Below are 8,961 nucleotides of genomic sequence, written 5' to 3'. Positions count from 1 at the left end.
GGGTTTGACCTATCACATCAAAGTGAAAAGATTAGAACAATTTTAGTCCAGCACAATGTTTATTTAGCTATAAAGCTTGAAATAGCTATATAGGTTAACATGTATTTTCCAAGAAATATCAACTTCTACGCCGGGTTGATCATTAGTAGTAAATGCAATATTCTTTTTTTTCCAAAGACGTAAAAAAAAATCCTCTTCGTTTTATTTTTAAAAATATATTTCAATTTTCAGCAAAAATGGGGGGAGGTCCAATCAAAAGAATTCTCAAAGGCATTCTTTACAAACAGGAGGAGAGGCACCTACAATGCCATGCGGGATTGCGAAGAATGGGAATCTTCCAAGATTTCTTCGTTTCATTAAAACAGTGGCGAGTACCGTGTAACATGAAACAGATACCGGGGTATGAAATAACTGCTCCAAAAAAAGCCAGATATATCAGTAAAAAGGTCCCTTATCAAATAGTTTAAAATGAAAGGAAAAGCTTTTTGTAAAATTTTCCCCGGATAAAGATATAAGATTAAAATAGGAAAAAAATCCAATTTTATTTATTTACAATTCGCAAAACTTTTTTCTTCTGTGATTATTTTTTATGTCCTTGTTTCTTTCAATTTAATTAATTAACTAATTATGGCTACATCCATTTAACAGGATCGGATGCATAATTTTTTTACAATGTTCATTTATTAGTTTACTACTGTGAACTATAAAACCTGACCTGCACCCAAAAGATGGCTGGCCTCTCATTTGGCATCTAATATGGCTCCAAACCAATTTTCAACTGGCATCAAAAGTTGGCCTGGTCTCAAATTTGGCCGCTTTCAAGATTTTTTCCCTTTAATCCTAAAAATCATCTTTTTCAGGATTTTATCGATTTGATTGATTTTTATTTGGTTTCAGTTTTTAAAAGTTAAAAGATAAAAAGATATATTTCTGTAAATTTCTTAAACTTTATGTTCTACAAAGTGTCTGGCTTATCTTATTAACAGGAGGATATGGAGATAACGAACAGTATTCAGTCTGAAATTCCATAAAACAAAACAAAATAAGAGCAGAAACAAAAAACCCAACCCCCGAAACATCAGAGGTTGGATCAGGTGCCATGGAGGAGTGAGCATCCCCTGCCAACCGGTGACACCCCCCCGTGTGCTCCTTGTCATGATCAGAAAAATAACGGAAAAAATCCATCATTAATTCAAAAAATAATTGACAAACAATTAGTATGAAAAACGTTATCAGCATTTGACTTAATGATAAACTGTTTTTTTCTGACAAGGTCATTGTATCAACCATAAAAACTTACGATGACTTTAAACGAGACTGCTGATATATTTTGTTTTATCAGCTTGCTTGTAATAATTTACCTCGTTTTAGAAATTGTTCGTACGTGAGCATTTCTTTTCGTATCGAATCAACTGAGATATATACACTCCGTATGCAGGTGATGAAGGTATATTGCTGCAAAGGGAAATTAATTGACGATAAAAAAGTTAAAGTAATAACGTTTATTGTACATTTTGTAAGTCACTTATGTTTGATAAATTTTAGGAGAAAGTATAAAATTTCTGTATGATTGATAATATGCTTAATTTTTTTAGATCAAAAATATCTAGTGGCACTGTTTCATTTGTGGCAATCCAAAAGGCAAACTAAAAACCTGGACACCATTTAGTATATGTCGTCAAGGTAATTTATTAAAGGACAAGGTAGGGTGAGACCAGTATTGGGCCCCCGATTTTAGGTGTCTTTCAAAGTGATCCAACAGTCTATCAATAAAAACCTGTTGTCACCCCTGCCACAAAATGAGTGTTGGTTTAGAGATTTAGTATATACAGGGGTCACAGTTAGGTCAGGAAATTGGCCAATTTTCGACATTTCTCATTTTTATGCAAATTTTCATCAATTTTACAGCACTTTTTCTATTGGAAAACATAAAGCATACACTTGCCTATCTACCAAATTTACATATAATATTTTATACAACAATAAAAGATGCAGTTTATGTGTAAAAATCTCAGATAGGCAACTTTGTCAAAATTTTTTCCCAAAAAAGGGAAAAAAAATCCAAAATATGATGAAATTCCACCAGATTTGAAGAAAATCTGGAAAATGTCCTATTTCTGCACCCTCTAGTGGCTTTCATGTAAGCTTTGAATCAAAATTAGTGCTTGTATTAAAGTGAGGATCATTTTAACTTCTGAACTACAAACTATCACAGTTCTAACATTGTTCTGATCTTTTCATAAAAGACCCAAATTTAGCTTTACCCTATCTTGTCCCCTTTAAGAAATTACATTTACATGTAAGCATCTAAATAATAAATATCAGTAAATATTTTACATATGCCATTCAAGGCACAAACACCCTACCCTTGAATCTGATGGGAAAAAAACTTTACTTATATGTATGGAACTTTACTTTTATTCATATTTCATAACCATGAATTAATCATAAAATATTAATTAATAATCGCATTCTAAAGTTCAGAACTTTTTATTGATGTATCGCAGTCCCACAGAACATCCAGTGGTTTGTGGGTTTTGCATAACACAATAGGAGACAGAACATCCACGATGGTAAGGGAAAAAAGAGGGTGTCCTGTTAAAGTGCTCGGGAATAAAGGCCATTTGCACAAAAAGAAATAGGTGAAAAAAATTCAGAAAATGCTTGATAATAACATCACTGAACAAAGTAAAAGATCCTGGTCTCTCCTTTGTTATTGGATGGAAAAAAGATAAAACCTGGAGGTTTGTGTAGTTTATAGGCAACAAATAAGGCTACCAGAAAGGATGAAATCCCAACCAATTGACGAATCCCTTGATTCTTTAGCTGGTGTTTATGTTTTAGAACTTACCTTGTGTCAGGATATTGGCAATGTAAAATTGAAGAAAAAGATAAGCCCATAACTGCATTTTCAATACAGTACGCTGGCCTGGCAATCGATAGGTTATGAATCATATCTTAAATTGTCATTCCATATAAACAAGTTTCTATTTTTGGTTTTGGAAGAATTATTGTTTCTATCTGCACAGGTCTGAGCGTTCTTAAAAGGGGGCCCTCTTTTGGGGTGTCTCCCATTTATTATTGATGACAATACCCCCCTTTAAAGGCGCGGGCTGGAGAGGACGGGTGTCCTGCAGGTATGTTAAGTTTGTGGGAAATGTCGATATACATTGTAATAACAAATAACTTGCCTTATTTCCAATGTATGTTTCCAATGATGTTCACAACTTTCAGCTCATTGAAGGAACGAACATTAAATACTTGTACACTATGGAAGGGAATTACCCCCAAAAGTCTATGTATCTTGCTTTTATTCTTTTTATGCCTACTTCTTTATGCTTTGTTATTATTGTAATTATATGTCACTTTATTGTTTTCATATTCGTCTTTATTACATTTCACTTTACTTTTTTCCTTCTTCATTTTGTCACTTCTATGTTGCTTTATTCTTGTAAATTCATTCTACTTTCTTTCAAACTTAAACAGTTTCTTAAATAAATTATTAGCATTATCTCTACTCAATGTTAATTTAATCACGCTAACAATGAAGCATATTCAATGAAGACGAATGGAAGTTGTCAAACCGTCAAAATTTAGTGCCGCATTATAACGCTAGGTGGTGTGGTGTTCGCTACGAGTGTTGGTAAAATTAGGTAACAAACCCGGGTCGGGTTATTTGAGATTCTTCAATATGCCTTAATCTTTATCAATCGAACTTCTAAAGGGCCCGGGATCCGATCACCCGATACAATGATGGAAACTCCATATTTTTTTTTTGCGCACACAGGAATAGCGGCCTTTTTTTTTCAGACATAACTTTATAATATACTGAATAAGTTCATTAAAAGGTCGCCCCACTTTTTGTAAAGAAGGGGTAAAAAGTTAAGAGTACGTGTAGTAGGAAGGAAATTTAAATTTGATTTATAGAAGAAGATGAATCTAACATAACCCCCCCCCCCCCCCCGCCCCCAAAAGGATTTCAATGGCGTCGGAAGCTAATTGAACTTTGGGGGGGGGGGTAAGTGTAAGATTTTTTTAGACCTTTAAAAAAAACTGACAAGCAAAAAAAAATTTTAAAAAAAAAGGTCTAATGTCCATTTTCCAACACAAAAATCCTATTTCGTGAGGGTGGGGGGGGGGGGGTTTAAGGTTCGAACTTCAGTGCAAAATTTTTTTTATTTCCAAATTCCACCACTGTCCCCATTTTAAACCTTTACTGATCGTGTCCATGGAAAATTGGGGGGGGGGGGGGTAAACCTACGCAGGAATGTTTAATGTCTATACTCAGTCTATCTTTGGAAAAAAGTGGGGTAAACCCACCCCCCACCCCGGTTCCGAAGCTTATGTATTTTCAAGTTTGGACAATTTCCTGCGGTTTATTTTGCGCTTTCTAGTTGTTTTCAGCTGAATGGGTAGCTTGAATATTTATTCTTTTTGCCTCCCCCCCCCTTTCAAAAAAGATGCTACGTCACTGTTCTCCGCCTGAAAAATATAACTCTGCTAAAGTTATTTGTTGGATATTTGAATTTCAGTTTAATTGATATAAAAATGTTAAATATTTTGATACTTAACCCTTACAAATTGGGTTGTTTTTATAACCTTCCACTAAACTGAACTTTATTTCACGACGATGTAACTGCGATACGCGTGATTCTAGGGACAGGGCTTTGCAAAGGAGTGAGGAGCGTTATGGGTAAACAGGCGCGGATCCAGAATTTTTTTCCAATGGGGGGGGGGGGGAACACAGTAAAAAAAAAATCCCATCCCAGAATTTTCTTGACAAGCATAAAAAGAAGAAAAAAACCTAAACTCGCTGAAACGTCAAAATTCTATTTCGTGGGGGGGGGGGGGGTAATTTTTTTCCTTGTTTTAGTGACCTTGTAAATTCCAGGGAGTCCTACCCCCCCCCCCCACCTCCCCCCTCTGGATCCGCGCATGGAAGGCGAAGTCGGAACCAGACGACACGCACCCAGACATACGAGAAACACCCCGGTCTTTTTTTCTGCGTTAATATTTTATATTAAAATATCACTTTTCAATAAATAAAGAAATACCTTTAGTACGCACCGTGTTAATGTCATCAACCAGGAGGGCTAAAAAAATCTTAAAACTCGAAAATTCTATATGGTGGTGGTGAAGGGGAGGGGGGTCATCAACTAGAAAACGTTTCGTGGCCACCCTCCCCTCTACCGATGAAAATTACCCCACAGGAGGTCGTCCACCCGGAAGTCAGTTATATATATTGAGACTTTGGTGGTGTAATTGTACATTGTATAATTTCCTTTTCGAGAATTTTTCACTCAAATGGAGAAGCCACCTCTTGCCGGTGGAGAGCTGCGACTTTGTCCTATATGATCTTTTTTCGTGCCAGCACCTACTGCGACACGGGACCTCGGATAATACGGTCTAGATCTCATCCGAAGGACCTAACTCCACATCCTATAGTGGGATTTGGACCCACGACGTATTGGTCCACTCCTTACTACTGTACTTCGTGACTCAATATAGAGCAGACGCCGTAACCACAGTGCCACGCGGGCGACTGCATCCAGGGGGGGGGGGGTGAGAGTCATTGTCCATATCTACTCGTGAAGATTATCTATGTTTAACTAGATGGTTAAAATGATTTAATAATAAAACACTATTAAAATGATATTACTAGTATTTAAATATTTATTCATATAGAACGGATAACTTTTCTTCAAAAAATGAAAACGTTAGTATATATAAAGATTGTTTTACGATTTAAAAAAACTATTCGGGGGAGGGGTTGCTAGGAATGGGGGCGAATTGCTATATATAGCGAGATTTCCCACGGCAGACTAGCTATATATTGAAACTTCCCCGGGGGAAGTCCCACTGTATAGTCTTCCGATGTACATGTAGTCAGTCTTCCAGGGGAAATCTTACCATCTAGCGAGACTTCCGAGGGAATGGCATGTATTGCGTACATACCTGAACTAATAACAAACATCAGTCATTTAAAAATTTAAGTTTAATTGATTAAGTATTAACAGTACTTAAGGCAGAAAATGAAAAAACTCGAATAACCCCGGCACGGGTTTGCTTACCTAACTTTACCAACACTCTTAGCGAACACCCCTGCCACCTAGCGTTATAATGCGGCACTAAATTCGGACAACTTGTATTCGTCTTCATTGAATATGCTTCATTGTTTGCGTGATTGAGTTAACGTTCGTAATAGATATAATCATTAAGAAACTGTATCAATTTAAAAGAAAGTAAAATGAATTTACAAGAATAAAGCAATTAACATAGAAGTAAGGGCAAAATGAAGAAGGATTAAAGTCAAAGTGAAATGTAATAAAGACGAATATGAAAACAATAAAGTGACATATAATTACAATAATAACAAAGCATAAAGAAGTAGGCAGGATAAGAATAAAAGCAAGTAACATAGACTTTTGGCGGCAATTCCCTTCCATAGTACACAAATGGAACCAACACGCTTAGATCCATGTTGATTTCTCAGCAGAGGGAAGCAACGCCAGAATGAAGGAGGGGACAACACTTTGTAAAATACCTACGAGAAGTGTACGGTAAGATGAAATATCGACGGGCTGAAAATTCTTATAAGGAAATTTTTATAAAATGCATAACGTCTGTTTCTTAATATGTTACAATGCGCGATGAGGAGATTTTGTCTTTTTCCATAATAGCAAATTTTCTGGTCATCCAATAGCTAACAAATATCTAAGACGAATCTTGCACATAAGCCATTATAGTAAATAATTCAAAGTAGAATCTAGCGACAAAGTCTAGTTCACCACGACGCTCAGCCATATCCGTAAATCTCAAACGAACAGATCTTTTATAAGCAAGACTGGTATTTCCTGTCGCTATCGTACATATCAGACAGGCATACCAGAGACAGGGATATTCGATATTTATAGATAAACTCTTACATGTCCATTAGGATGTACAAACTGTAGATGTGTAATTTCAATGGATTTTTAGCTCTTCTGAGCCAAAGGCTCAAAGAGCTAATGCTATGGCCATTTGTGCGGTGTGCGTCGTGCGGTGTGCGGTGTGCGTTAACTTTTTAGAAAATGGGCCATAACTCAAGAACCCCTTGGCCAATCAGTGTCAAATTTGTCACAGGGTATCCTTGGCCCAAGGGCTACCATTTATACTGAAATAAGGGTTGGGACCCTTAAACAAGGGAGATAATCAAGAAAACAAAACCAAAAGTACTGGTTGCTAAAAAATCTTCTTCTCCAGAACCACCGGGCAGATTTTCACCAAACTTACATACAAGGATCAGGATATGTCGAAGATTAAAAATTGTTCAAGGCATGACCCTGGGGCAAAGGGCGTGGTCTCAAGGTCACTTCAAAGTTGACCTAACTTTACAAATAATAAAAATGTTTATATTTTGCTTACTATTATGACTAGGATCATCAAATCTTGTAAGTTGATGCATCTCAGGACATCACATCATGTAAACTCAAACGTAGGTCACGGTGACCTACTTTTTAAATTTTGTAAGCATTTGTTTTCAAATTGATTTCAAGGCATATTTCAGGCACTTTAAGGCCTATGATCATCAAACTTTGTCAGTTGATGCATCTTGGGTCCTTGAACAACGTCAGCTTAAAAGTAGGTCACCGTGACCTACTTTTTGAATTTTATGACTAATTCTTTTTAAAACATTTAATCCAATTATTTCAGACACTGAGAGGTTTAGAACCATCAAATCTTGTAAATTGATGCATCTTGGGAATTTAAAACATATTTATGAAAAAGTAGGTCATGGTGACCTACTTTTTAAATTTTGTAAGCATTTGTTTTCAAATTGATTTGAAGGCATATTTTGGGCACTTTAAGGCCTATGATCATCAAACTTTGTCAATTGATGCATCTTGGGTCCTTAAACAACGTCAGCTTAAAAGTAGGTCACCATGACCTACTTTTTGAATTTTATGACTAATTCTTTTTAAAACATTTAATCCAATTATTTCAGACACTGAGAGGTTTAGAATCATCAAATCTTGTAAATTGATGCATCTTGGGACCTTAAAACATAATCATGAAAAAGTAGGTCACTGTGACCTACTTTTTGAATTTTGCAGGCATTTGTTTATGAATTGTTTAAAAGGCATATTTTGATTACCTTCAAAACCTAGGATCATCAAACTTGGTCAGCAGATGCATCTTGTGACTTTGAAACATGTCGACCAAAATAAAGGTCACGGTGACCTACTTTCAACATTTTATGGCTATATTTTAGTATCTTAGGTATTTATTGGCTTAGAATCATCAAACTTTGTGAGTTGATGCGTCTTGGGTTTTCAGAGAGTGACAACCAAAAAGTAGGTCACGGTGACTTACTTTTGACATTTTATGGCTTTATTTTAGTATCTACGGTACTTATTGGCTTAGAATCATCAAACTTTGTAAGTTGATGCATCTTGGGTTTTCGGAGATTTATGTCCAAAAAGTAGGTCACTGTGACCTACTTTCGACATTTTAAGGCTTTATTTTAGTATCTCAGGTATTTATTGGCTTAGAATCATCAAACTTTGTGAGTTGATGCATCTTGGGTTTTCGGAGAGTGACGACCAAAAAGTAGGCCACGGTGACCTACTTTTGACGTTTTATGGCTTTATTTAAGTATCTACAGTACTTATTGGCTTAGAATCATCAAACTTTATTAGTTGATGAATCTTGGGTTTTCCGAGAATGATATCCAAAAAGTAGGTCACTGTGACCTACTTTTGACATTTTATGGCTTTATTTAAGTATCTTAGGTATTTATTGGCTTAGAATTATCAAACTTTGTGAGTTGATGTGTCTTAGGTTTTCGGAGAGTGACGATCAAAAAGTAGGTCACGGCGACCTACTTTAAACATTTTATGGCTTTATTTAAGTATCTACGGTACTTATTGGCTTAGAATCATCAAACTTTATAAGTTGATGAATCTTGGGTTTTCCGAGAAT

Source organism: Saccostrea cucullata, unplaced genomic scaffold, assembly GCF_032062105.1.
Source record: "Saccostrea cucullata isolate Sc308-1 unplaced genomic scaffold, CSIRO_AGI_Scuc_v1 ctg1588, whole genome shotgun sequence".
In the NCBI taxonomy this organism is placed as follows: Eukaryota; Metazoa; Mollusca; class Bivalvia; order Ostreida; family Ostreidae; genus Saccostrea; species Saccostrea cuccullata.
Note: the sequence above shows the minus strand (reverse complement) of the source record.